The sequence below is a fragment of the Anolis sagrei genome, chromosome Y, assembly GCF_037176765.1.
Source record: "Anolis sagrei isolate rAnoSag1 chromosome Y, rAnoSag1.mat, whole genome shotgun sequence".
In the NCBI taxonomy this organism is placed as follows: domain Eukaryota; kingdom Metazoa; phylum Chordata; class Lepidosauria; order Squamata; family Dactyloidae; genus Anolis; species Anolis sagrei.
This window is the reverse complement of record NC_090035.1, coordinates 65,332,757-65,346,170: the sequence shown is the minus strand read 5'-3', so window position 1 is coordinate 65,346,170 and position 13,414 is coordinate 65,332,757. Positions and strand designations below refer to the sequence as shown.

Sequence of the window (13,414 nt, the reverse complement as noted above, 5' to 3'; positions counted from 1 at the left end):
AAAAAAGAAATGACATGCCAGGAGAGCAGGGGGGGGCATCCCCCCCTCTCTTCTGGCACATGGGGGTGGGGGGTGGGAATGGTGTCTAAACTGTAGTTCAGGCACCGGAAATAGTGGGTTTATCCCACGCCTTCCAAGAAGACGTGGAATAAATCCATTATCCAATTAATTTGCCACAAACCAGGGTTTTCCTGGTTTGTAGCGAATTAATTCAGGACTGTCCAGAATGTTGTCTGGACAGCCACTCCTTTATTGCAGTAGATACCACAGTAAAGGTATTGTCTGGACGAGCCCCCAGTGACTATTCTCCTGTGGAATGAGCTTGTGTGAGAGATACTGAAAGAATAAGTATAGCTGGATATGACATGGACACACCTACTCCCCAAAGAGATTTTTCCCTTCCCCTAATAAATGCAGTTTTATCTTTTTTTCCCCCCCTCCTTAGTATGAAGATGCGGAGGAAAGACCTGTTTTGGATGTAAGTAGTAGTATGATGTATTCACCAGCAGGAGACACACAAATATACCATTTTGGGTACATGAAACAGCTGAGCTTCTGGCCTTTTGTAGACATGGAACCTGCTTCCTGGCTTCTTCAGATGACCATGCTCCATTCCCATGAAATAAAAGAGTAGCTCCCAATTACTAGCTCCCAAATAGCCCGGTAAAACCTACAACAACCTAGCTCCCAATTGTTTATATCCTTTAGATTATTGTAGGTCTTTTTGGGCTCTATGGCCATGTTCTAGAAGCATTCTCTCCTGACATTTCACCTGCATATCAGGAGCCCCAGTGGTGCAGTGGGTTAAACCCTTGTGCACGGCAGGACTGAAGACTAGCAGGTTGCAGGTTCAAATCCGGGGAGAGCATGGATGAGCTCCCTCTATCAGTTCCAGCTCCTCATGCGGGGACATGAGAGAAGCCTCCCACAAGGATGAGAATACATCAAAACATCTGGGTGTCCCCTGGGCAATGTCCTTGCAAACGGCCAATTTTCTCACACCAGAAGTGACTTGCAGATTCTCAAGTAGCTCCTGACACAACAACAACAAAAAATACCTGCATATCTATGGCAGGCATCCTCAGACTTCACAACCTCTGAGGATGCCTGCCATAGCTGCAGGCGAAACGTCAGGAGAGAATGCTTCTAGAACATGGCCATACAGCCAGAAAAACCTACAACTGTGTTTTTTCTTTTGATATGTGATGTCGGTTGTCATCAAACTGAAACCAATAATACCTCAAGGAAGGACTTAAGCATTTTTTTCAGTGTAGAGGATACAATCGAGGTTCGAACTCTAATTCACATCAGCCCTGAGCATTGTCCATGTTGTTTGGACTGCAAAGATGTATAACACACACACACACATCAATCCCATGACCCAAATCTAGAGAACACTGGGTACGGGTGAGTGAAATAGTGATAAATTCTGAATGGTAGCCATGAATTAGGACATTCTACATAAAGTCATTATCACAGTTGTGTATTTTTGTTGTTGTTGCTCAGCATATAAACACACCAGTTGAACTCTTTCATTTTCCTGAGTGAAGTGAATCCCATAAAGCTATAGAGATATAAAGCTATAGAGCCATTGTGGTGGTTTGCATATTTGATTATAGCTTTGGAGGCTAGATTTTGCATCCTTGATCATCCATGGAAACCCACTGGGCATCTTTGAGCATAAGGAGAAAGGGTTCTGTAACCTTATACTTGTCTATGACTGTAATAAAGATTTGTTTGCTTGAAGTTCAAAATATCTGGAAGATCAAAGGTTGGGAACCACTTTGCTAATGCAGAAGTCCAAGCACTTTGAATCCCAGATCCCTGATTCCACAATACCTCTGCATCTACCAACTTGTAGAGTGATTTGCTTGGTAGGGATGATGGGCTGTATAGTTCACCATTTCTGGAGGACAACCATTTGAGGGTTCTCAGGAAGTTCATTTGGACCAACTCTAAATCTCTGAACATAAGAGAATAATATCACTGTTGACTTTTTCAGGTTGGACCAGAAGGACAAGTAAAAAGCAAAGGAAGTGGCAAGGCAAAAGGTGGGGGGAAAGGCGGGGGAAAAGGCAAAGGCAAAGACAAAGGAAGTGGCAAAGTAGAGGGAAAAGGCAAGGCGAATGAACCAGAAGAGGAACCTGAGGTGAGATATGAAGATCAATTCCCAAAGACTATGCTATCTTAGTGGATTTTTGAAATTGTATTGAAATGCTTTTAATGTTAGCTGCTTTGAGTATCTTTGTGGAGCGAAAAAGTGGGGTATAAATAAACATAAACATAAACATAATAATAATAATAATAATAATAATAATAATAATAATAATCCATCTGTCTTGGATTCACCGTTGTCTACTAAACAGAGAGGGAAAAAGGGGGGGGGGTAAAAGGGAAGGGTAGATCTGAGAAAAATGTATCTTAGAAAGAAAAAGAAAGAGGGAGTAGAAGGGGTAGGGCAGGTAATGGGAGTAAGGTAAAAGAAGGTAGGGGAAGAAAAGAAACGGAAGGGAAAGATCCAAGGGAAAAAAGGGTGTGTGTGTGTGGGGGGGGGGGGGGGGGTAGTTTCTTCCATTCTTCTTTGCAAAGGGTAAAATTGTGTCATGCTGTCCTTGTTCGCACTTCAGTATTATCTTCTCCTCTTCAGCAGCGGTGTTTTTTTCTGTGTCATTATGGTTTTGTTAGATTAATAGTTTCACTTTATTTTCTTTTAACCAGGCTATCAGTGGGGACCAGTCCGTTATCTTCATATGTTTATTCTGCACTTTCGTACTTAAATATGTCAATTTGTCTATATTCATAATATCAAAGAGTTTTTCTATCCATTCTTCTTTCTGTGGTCTCAGTTCTTGCCTCCATTTTCTCACATACACGATTCTTGCTGCGGTTATCATATAGGTAAATAATTTATCTTTGTAAATGTCCCATTGTGTCTTAATCATTCCTAGGAGGAAGAGTGCTGGTTGGAATGGGAGTTTCTTTTTTAGGATTTTTTGGCAAATTTCATCGATCTCCAGAAAAGTTTTGCCGTTTCACAAGTCCACCACATATGTAGAAATTATCCTTCACATTTTCCACAATTCCAGCATTTATAGTTTGTATCTTTGGTGAATTTAACAATCTTCTTTGGTGTCATGTACCATTGGTATGTCATTTTTATCCAATTTTCTTTCAGATCAAATGCGTATGTGTAATTTAATTTCTTGTTCCATATTATCTCCCAGTCCTCCAGCAGTATAGATCTTCTTATATCCCTGGCCCATTACACCATGCAATGTTTGCTTTTTCTTTCTTTCTCTGTATTCCATTCTAAAAATTGTTTATAACTTTGGTGATAGTCTTTTTTTGCCATGTTGAGTGCCCCTCCTCAAAACTTAGGGCAGAGTCTTTTCTGTAATAGTCTCTCATTCAATAGTATTGAAACCAGGATATGTTTGGAAATTTTTGGTTTAATTATTCTTGTGTTCTCATTTTCCATTTCTTGTTTTCTTTTTAAAGCATATCTTTTTAAGTTGGCCAAATACTCCATCCGAGTTCTCTCCTTTGGCATGCCTCTAGTGGAGATAACCAAAGTGGGATCTTCTTGTGGATTCTTTGTTTGTATTTGTCCCATATCTTCAATAATGTGGAACATATAAAATTGTTTACAATTTTTTTCTATCCTCTTTCGTGTGCCATCCTGCTCTTAACTCATGACCTTCCAACGTAAAAATCTTCTTGTTTTTAAGAGTTAACCACTCTTTCATCCATTCTAGGCCAGTAGCCTCAGAGTATAAGCCTAAGTTTGGTACACCAAAGCCTCCTCTTCTCCTATGCTCTGTTAAATTTGTGAAGTTTAGCCAGGGTTTCTTGTTATTCTAAATAAATTTTGATAGATCCTTATTCCATTCTCTGTATATTTGCATCTTCCTAATTATAGGTAAATTCTAAAAACATCATTTTTGGGAGGACATTTGTTTTTATGCCCAAGATTCTTCCTAGCAGAGATAGTTTTAGATTCATTCAATTTCTTAGACTCTTTTTAATTTCTTTCCATTTACTGTCATAATCGTTCTGCATCAATCGCGAGTTCTTAGCCATGATATGAATTCCCAGGTACTTGATCTTTTTGGCTATTTGTAATCTTGGAGTTTTCTTCTATTTTATTTGTCTTGCTTTAGAGATTTTTTTTGTTAATAGCATTGATTTCTCTCTGTTTATCGTGAAGCCCTATACTGCCCTAAATTCTTCTATTTTGTTTATCTATTTTCCTAAATTGTTTACTGGGTCCTCAATTATCCATATTAAGTCATCCGCAAAAGCTCTTGGTTTGTAGATCACTTTACCTTAATCCTATTAATTCTTAGTCCTCTCTTATATTGTTAAGTAGAACTTCTAATGCCATTATGAATATCAATGGTGCGAGGAAAAGAGGAAGGTGAGGGAAATGTGAGGGTTAGGAAATGGTTCTGGGAGGAGTTATAGATCTTACTTGGTCATTTTGCCCCCCAAAAAACACTGTTAGTGTTATTATTTCCTAATCTTTAGTTCTCGTATATCTGAATCTAGTTGATCTTGACGTCTGTTTGTTTTCTAGGTACCATGTTAGAGAGTCCATGTTTATTATGTCTAGAAGCTTGATTATCCATTCCTCTATTGTTGGTAGTTCTTTATTCTTCCATTTCCTTGCCAGTATAATTCTCGCTGCCGTCGTCATGTGGAAGAATAACTTATCTTTATTTTCCTTGAGTTCAAAGTCTAGTGGTCCTAGAAGATAGTATTCGGCTTTCATTTCTATTTTCAAGTCCAGTATCTTATTTATTATTTCATGTATCCCTTTCCAATTTTTTTGTTTTTTCACATGTCCACCATGAGTGGAAGAAGGTGCCCTTTTTGCTTTAACATTTCCAACATGTTTCTGAAACATTTCTATAACATTTCGCCAGAAAGCTCAGTGTGATATACCAAAGAAACATCATTTTTCTTTTAGGTCGTAAGAGTTTATCCACTTTAGTTTGACTCTCCATATCCTTTCCCACTCTGTGGTTCCGACAGTGTGACCTAAGTTTGCTATCCATTTTGAGATATGATTTTTTATTCTATTTTTCTCCATTGTCCAACTTAATATAATCTTGTAGAATTTGGTAATCCCCTTTTTTTCTCCTATCATGATTTTATCCAAGTGGTTTTCTCCTTTATCAAAGCCTATTTTTTTGTCTCTATTGTAGGCTTCTGTGAGCTGTCTAAATTGGAACCATGTTATCTCTCCGAATGAGTCTCTTATCTCTTCCAGCGTCTTCATGGAAAACCATCATTGTTCTTTTTTAGAATGTCTTTATACCTTGGCCATTTCTCCCAACCCAGTTCTCTTCTCTGTATCGCTTCAAGGGGGGAGATCCAGAGAGGTGTTTTTTGGTAAAATTTTGATTTATATTTTTCCCATATTTTAATCAACGAGGACCTAATAAAATGATTTCCAAAGGTTTTTTTCGATCTTTCTTTTGGCGTACCACATATATGCATGCCACCCGCTTCTCCGATCATGTCCTTCTAGAGCTAGGTCTTTCGTTCTATTGATGTTTGCACATTCTTTGCTCCAGATTAGACCACAGGCATCATGGTATGCTTGGAGACCGCCCTTTTCTTTTCTTTGAATTAGATTTATGAATTTTATTCTAGGTTTCTTCCTGGCCCAAATAAATTTTGTTATTTCTCTGTTCCAGTTTCTAGTTGTCTGTGTATTTCTTATGATGGGTAGCACCTGGAATGGGAAGAGAAGTTTTGACAGAACCATCATTTTTATGGCTGAGATTCTTCCCAGCAATGACAAATTTAGGAACTTCCAATTAGCCATTTCTTTACTAATTTCTTTCCATTTTACATCTCTTCTTCTCTTCCATTCACTTTTCCAGTTCCTTGTGCCATCAATCTCTCTCTCTCCTCCTTTTACGTTACTTCCACCCTCTCTGTCTGTCTGTCCTCAACTTCAGATGACTCACTGTGCCTGTGCTTCCTTCTTCCACCCACTTCTCCGATTGACTTCTGCCCTTCTCCTACAGGCTTCTCTCAGTCTTCTGCGTCTGCGCCTCCTCTGTCTCTTCTTTGTCGTCACTTCCTCCTTTTCTTTCTCTTTGGGTGAAGCCCTCCCTTAAGATTGTTTTGTCTTCAGCAGTGCACTTAGTCAAAGCAGGCAGACTTCAGGTGTGGGAGGCATGGTGGCAGGACAGTGGCTGTGAGAGCTCTTGCACAGCTGCAGCCCTTGGTAGATCAGGGGAATGTTAGCCCTCTCCTCTCTGACGGATAGAGGTCAGAGAAGGTTGCAAACCCACAAGGGGTTAAAATGATGGCCCAAAAAGTGTTTTCCCCTCAAGGGAAGTAGTCACAGGTCCAGATGAGACCCCCGCAGGGAAGGCAAATCACTGAGAGAGTGACCTGGGATTCATCGGATACACAGGATTACTGCCAACCACCCACATTTTAGACACCAAGAAGACATGAAAACAAGATAGTAAGTAAAGTGCTTGGGGAAACCTGAGAAAAATAATAAAGACCAAGATAAAGAAAAAGGACAAAAACACGATTTCCGGTGTCTGGACTACAGTTCGGACACTGTTTCCAGAGTTCACCAGACCACAGTTTACCGTGCCACTACATGCTGGGAAAGCCCACCGGGATTTCTGATGAAGGCGGTGTAAGTTTTTCTTAGTTTTCTAAGGAGTCTGGGAGCTTGGGGGAGGAGGGTCTCCCCATGTTCTCTCGGGCTAGTCCTGAGAGAACGTATGGACAACCCACCCCAGAAAGTGTGCACTTTCTGGGGTGGGTGTGGACAGCCCCCCCCCCCAAATGTCTGCTTTTTAAAATTCTGATGCTTTTGGTATAGAACTGTCTGGAACTGTCCCAACTCCCCCCCTCCCCCAGTAGAGTTTACCTGTACTTGGGAAAGTGATTTCTAAATCTCTTATTCAAACATTTTATTTCAATGGGTTGCTGTTATTTTCCAGGCTGTATGGCCATGTTCCAGAAGCATTCTCTCCTAAGCATTAGGAAGCATTAAAATAGAGTTAGAAGCATTCGGAGAGAATGCTTCTGGCACATGACCATATATCCCGGAAAACTCACAGCAGCCCAGTGATTTCGGCTACAAAAGCCTTCGACAACATAGTCCATTCCCCTTGTGCAGTTAGCTGTTGTGAATTGTAGCTAAATGTACAGGTACCACAGCACCTGAAGCTGCTAACATTATCCTTTGGTCCTCCAGGTATTTGGGATGTCAACTCATAATTCTTAATCAGCTTGTTCAACTGTCAGCAATTTTGAAGTTCTGTAACCCTCTCTCTGGGAGCTCTGAAATATGACCATATTTCTATGACTGTAATAAATATTTGTTTGTTTTAAGTTCAAAATATCTGTAAGAACAAAGGTTGGGAACTACTTTGCTAATGCATAAGTCCAAGCACTTTGAACCCGAGATCCCTGATTCCACTATATCTCTGTATCCACCAACTTGCAGAGTGATTTGCTTGCTAGGGATGGTGGGCTGTATAGTTCACCATTTCTGGAGGACAACCATTTGAGGGTTCTCAGGAAGTTCATTTGGACCAACTCTAAATCTCTGAACTTAAGAGAATAATAGCACTGTTGTCTTTTTCAGGTTGGACCAGGAGGCCAAGGAAGAGGCAAAGGAAGAGGCAAGGGAATAGGTGGGGGGAAACGCGGGGGGAAAGGCAAAGGCAAAGACAAAGGAAGTGGCGAAGTAGAGGGAAAAGGAGAGGCAAAAGGACCAGAAGAGGAATCTGAGGTGAGAAATGAAAATTACTTCCGAAAGACCATGCTATATTTGTAGATTATAAATTGTATTGAAATGCTTTTAATGTAAGCTGCTTTGAGTATCCCTGTGGAGAGAAACAACAACAACACTTTATTTATATTATGCTCTATCTCCCCGAGGGGTCTCAGAGTGGTTTCCAAATAACATAATCAATACATACAAAGAAAACAGCATAAACATAAAATTAACAAAACAGTGTAAGCATTACACCCACAATAGCACATATATATTTAAATAATCCTGCCTGTTCAAGGCCATTTAAAAGGCTGGGCCAAAGCTAGTGCAATTTTAGAGGGCCCAGGAAATTAGGTAGAGTCTATGGCTGTTCATTTCCAGGGCCTAATCGAAGAAAGTAACCTGGGTAATTTGTAGAAAAAGATATGGCCAATTTCAACAGTATCTGGGACTAAGCTAGAACTAGTCGTTCTCAAAGGCTTGTTTAAACCAACAGGTCTTGGGGCATAAAATAATAATAATAATAATAATAATAATAATAATAATAATAATAACTCATCTGTCTTGGATTCACCGTTGTCTACTAAACAGAGAACCCACTGCTACCTGCACAGTTATGACAGGATCACAGTTGAAAATGAGATCCCACATGAATGGAATCCAGTTGGTGACCTATGCATGCTTTACACCAGGGGTGGGCAAATGTTCAGAGGGTGAAAGGCCATCCCTCTCCTCTTATGATCTCATCTCTCCAAGACTCCCTCCAGTAGAGTTTACCTATACCATACTTGGGAAACTGATTTCTAAATCTCTTATTAACATATTTTATTTAAATGGGTTGCTATGAGTTTTCTGGGCTATATGGCCATGTTGTAGAAGCATTATCTCCTAAACATTAGGAAGCATTAGGAGAGAATTAGAAGCATTATGCAGCTAAAAAAGCCAGTTGGATTTTGGCCTGCATAAATAATAGTCTAGTGTCTAGATCCAGGGAAGTCATGCTACACTTTTATTCTGCCTTGGTCAGACCACACCTGTGTCCAATTCTAGGCACCACAAGTGAAGGGAGATGTTGACAAGCTGGAATGTATCCAGAGAAGGGCGACTAAAATGATCTGGAGAACTAACCCTATGAGGAGTGGCTTAAAGAGCTCGGCATGTTTAGCCTGAAGAAGAGAAGGCTGAGAGGAGACAGGATGGTCATGTATAAATATGTGGGGAGAAGTCATAGGTAGAAGGGAGCAAGCTTGCTTTCTGCTGCCCTGGTGACTGGGATGCGGAACAATGGCTTCAAACTACAGGAAAGGAGTTTCCACCTGAACATTAGGAAGAACTTCCTGACTGTGAGAGCTGTTCAGCAGTGGAACTCTCTGCCCCAGTGTGTGGTGGAGGCTTCTTCTTTGGAGGCTTTTAAGCAGAGGCAGGATGGCTACCTGTCAGGGGTGCTTTGAATACAATTTTTCTGCTTCTTGGCAGGTGGTTGGACTGGATGGCCCACGAGGTCTCGTCCAACTCTATGATTCTATGATTCCAGGAGAGAATGCTTCTGGACAGGCCCGTAGCCAGGATTTCAATTAGGGGTATGTGTGTGAGTTTTTTTCAGGGGGGGTTTCGGGGGGGGGGCTGAGTTTCGGGGGGGGGGTGAGTCTGAGTGAAAGAGGGTCTACCCTAGCAAACCTTTTGTATCATTACCCCAATACCCCCATGCATATGGGATATGTTGAGCATGGTGATCAGATCATGATAGGAATAAACATAACAGTTTAAATAATGCACCAGTAAGGCCTTTTCGCGAACCACCATGAGAATTTGGGGGGGGGGGTGAAGCCCCTCAAGCCCCCCCCCCCCGGCTACATGCCTGCTTCTGGAACATGGCCATACATCCCGGAAACCTCACAGCAACCCAGTGATTCTGGCCACGAAAGCCTTTGATAACACATTTTATTTGAATATTCTTTCCATTCCTAATGGGCAGCCAGTAGATTGCTCTTGCTTCAAGGGATTATAAGCAAGAAAGCATTAACTTCTGTTATTGTTAAGGCTATTTCATGTTACTAAATAGTAGGGCTGGGCAATTCGTTTCGTTAATTCGTAATTCGTTAAAAAATTCGTTAATTTTTGAATTACAAAATGATTACAAAACTTATTTTTAAACCTGGAAGTGTTTTTAAATATCGAAACGGCAAGCGCCAAAAAATTTTGTATTTCCGTCCATTTCGGAAATACGTAAGATGGCCGCCTGGCTTGCTCGGAGCTCTCCTCTCTCGGCGCCGGCTGAGCAAGCGAGCGAGAGGGCGAGCGAGAGGGCGAGCGGTGAGCGAGAGGGCAAGGGCGAGCGGCGAGCGAGAGGGCGAGCGGCGAGCGAGAGGGCGAGGGCGAGCGGCGAGCGAGAGGGCGAGCGAGAGGGCGCGAGGGAGGTCTCCTTCTCTTTCTTTCCTTTTCTCTTCTTTCTCTCTCTCTCACCTTTCGCAGGGGGGTTCTGAGCTCTCTTCCAAAGAAAGCTCACTTGCTTCCTCTTCTCTCTCTCTCTCTCTCTCAATTCGAGGCAGGAAACCCCTCCATCCTGCAGCCATCTACACTGCAGCCTGGATGAGGTTTGGCACCACATTGGCTCAATGCTGTAGCATCCTGGGAGTTGTAGTTTGGCAGCCTGGGAAAAAGAGCCCCTCCTGGAAGGAACCCATCCTAGCGAGAGGGCGAGAGGGCGAGAGGGCGAGCGGCGAGCGAGCGGCGAGCGAGAGGGCCCGCCAGAGTGAGTGCCTGCCTTCCCTCAATAATAATTTCTCCTCCCTATTCTACTAAATTAATAATTAAATTTAAAAAATATTTAAAAAATATTGAAAAAAAAGGGCGCCATCTTTACAAAATGTTTTGTAAATATTTACGAAATTTCGTAAATACCGAACTTTTTTTTTGGAAAATTTTGTAATTATTTTAAATATTGAAACAAAAAAACACCCCAATTACAAATCGATTTTAGAAACAAATTTTTGCGTTGTTACCCAGGCCTACTAAATAGGTATAACTGATCTCAGATTTTACCATAAATCTCATTTCCTTTCTAGAAAGATCAGGAAGATGTATTTGACCCGTGAGCAATAAGGATCACATCATTGGTAAGTCACTCATTGCTTCCATTTTTCAGATTTTACATTTCTTAATATAGCTGTCTCTCCACATTTGTGATTTTGATTTTTGTAGATTTGAGTATTCACCAATGTGATTTGAAATGTTCTCCCTAGCAATCTTTGGGTCCTCCAGTATGACTCTATGGTCAACTTCTTCAGGTCATACTGGAGGACTTACAGTGCAAATACACTGTAGAGTTAATGCAGTTTGACACCACTTTAACTGACATGGCTCAGTGCTATGGAATCTTGGGAGTTATAGCACTCTTCACTTGACAGAGAGGGCTAAAGACACATAGTTCCCATAATTCCATAGCATTGAGATGGAGCCACAGTGTTACAATGGGTTAAACCTTGTGCTGGCTGAACTGCTGACTTGAATGTTGGTGGTTTGAATCTGTGAGATGGAGTGAGCTCCCACCTGGCAGCTCCTGCTTCCTCTCAGGTACAAGAGAGAAGCCTCCCATAGAATCGTAACACATCCAGGCGTTGCCTGGACAATGTCTCTGCAGACAGCCAATTCTCTCACACCAAAAGCAACTTGCAGTTTCTCAAGTTACTTCTGACACGGTAAAAAATAGCATTGAGATTTGACAGTTAAGGTGGTGTGCATGTATTAATTTTACAGTGCAGATGCATTCCTAGAGATGTCTGGAGAGAAAACCTCCCCAGTAATTTCTAGATTCCTCCAATGTGGCTTTATATTAATCTTCCAGCAAAGGGTGAGCAGAGTCATGTTGGAAGACATAGATATTCATATAGAGGTGTTCTCTCAGGTAAAAACATATTAATTTCCTTATTGGCAGTTTTTCATTTTCATGCAGGTCCTGTACCTATAACCGCAGTGAGTGTGGAGGGCTCACTGTCCTACTAATCAGGTTCAGTTAAAAATGTGTTGAAGCCTCAAACAAAAGCCATTTCATGTTCCAAAAATGAATTGAAATGGGGGTTGAATTTTATTTCAAAGCTGCAAAGAGAGTTCAGTCACCCATTACCTATGAGGGCAGCAACTAGTTTAGGAGGCATCAAATAAGCTATGTGACACACATAGGTTTCCTCTCCAGTTGAGAGAAAAGTCTTGGCTCTTTAAAAGGAATGGGTAACATGCACTCCTTCTGCCCTCATATCCCTGTATCTGCTTCCCAATGACTTTTCCTCACTTGACCAAATGGGCCACTAAACGATTGTGTTGGTGGTGATGGTTGCATGTGCATGGGTGATACACCTCCCTCCAGACAACCCACAAAAGACACATCCACAAGTAAACTGGAGAGAAAATTGGCCACAACTCATTTATTAATAACAGGAACAAGGGTTGGCAGCCATGCATGGGTCCTGGATCAGGAATCAGGCAGCCCGCTGCTGTCTGATGGTGCTACAAGCCTGGGTGCCACCGGCACAATACCGGTCAACATAATCTCGGCACCCCAGGGGCCACAGGCGTTATCCCCCCTTCCACCAAGGGGTAATAACTGGCCAGATCCAGGGTCCATGCCACAAGCCAAACATGGAGTTGTGACAAGATAAACAAGCTAACAAATTAGGCTAACACAATGAGCCAACAACATTCCCAAAACCAATAAACATGCAGGGTGGGTGGGATGGAAAAGCCAATGCAGGCAAGTATCTGTTCAAAGGCCTCGGGCAACCTTAAGTAGGTCAGGAGGCCACAACAGTGGGAAACTTTCCTGCCACCCAGGAGGCTTCTGGGAAGAAGAAGCCCCCTCCGCCAAATGGCAGTGAGGCCACCAAGCGCCGCAACCCGCTCGGCCCGGTAAGCCGGGCCAAGCCATTTAGCATTGACTAAGATGCCCTTGATCCTTTATACCTTCACCATATGGCTGTGGACATGACCTTCTTTTTCAGGTCTTTTTCAGAAGGTCATATCTCTAGAAGGCATATGTTTGTGTCTCTTCCAATTGACCACCTTTTTCTTTTCTTTTACAGCATTCACCTGGCGTCTCTGTGATCAAGACCTGGCAACTAGATTAGATACCTTGTTCAAATGATACATGAATGAAATAAGCAAGCTTTAATAGTTATTGTGGGCAGTGCTGATGTTTAATTCCATTTCCTTCTCTTGTAGAACATATCATGATATAGGAATGCTTGATGACAATAAAAAATGCCTTTCAAAGCAATATTGAGTTTGTTATTTGGGAGTTGTAGTTGCTGGAATTTATAGTTAACTTACAATCAAAGAGCATTCCGAACCCCACCAATGATGGAATTGTACCAAACTTAGCACACAGGACTCCTGTGACCAACAGAAAACCCTAGAAGGGTTTGGTGGGCATTGACCTTTAGCCTTGGAGTTGTAGTTCACCTGCATCCAGAGAGCACTGTGGAGTCAAACAATGATAGATCTGGACCAAACTTGGCTCGAATACTCCATATGGCCAAATATGAACACAGATGGAGTTTGGGGGAAATAGACCTTGACATTTGGGACTTGTAGTTACTGGGATTTATAGTTCACCTGTGAACCCCACCAACAATAGAATTGGGCCAGACTTCCCACACA

At 41.8% G+C, this 13,414-nt stretch overlaps 1 long non-coding RNA gene across 2 annotated transcripts; it reads left to right on the top strand.

The window, feature by feature from the left end:
* Nucleotides 1-6,114: 6,114 nt before the first annotated feature.
* LOC137095534 (uncharacterized) lies at nucleotides 6,115-13,031 on the top strand. 2 transcript variants are annotated; one of them, XR_010908867.1, is made up of 4 exons: nucleotides 6,115-6,487; nucleotides 7,631-7,777; nucleotides 10,828-10,878; nucleotides 12,838-13,031. It is a non-coding gene; the product is annotated as an uncharacterized lncRNA (long non-coding RNA). The 2 variants fall into 2 exon arrangements; XR_010908866.1 differs by having other exon boundaries at nucleotides 6,115-6,670.
* Nucleotides 13,032-13,414: the final 383 nt, after the last annotated feature.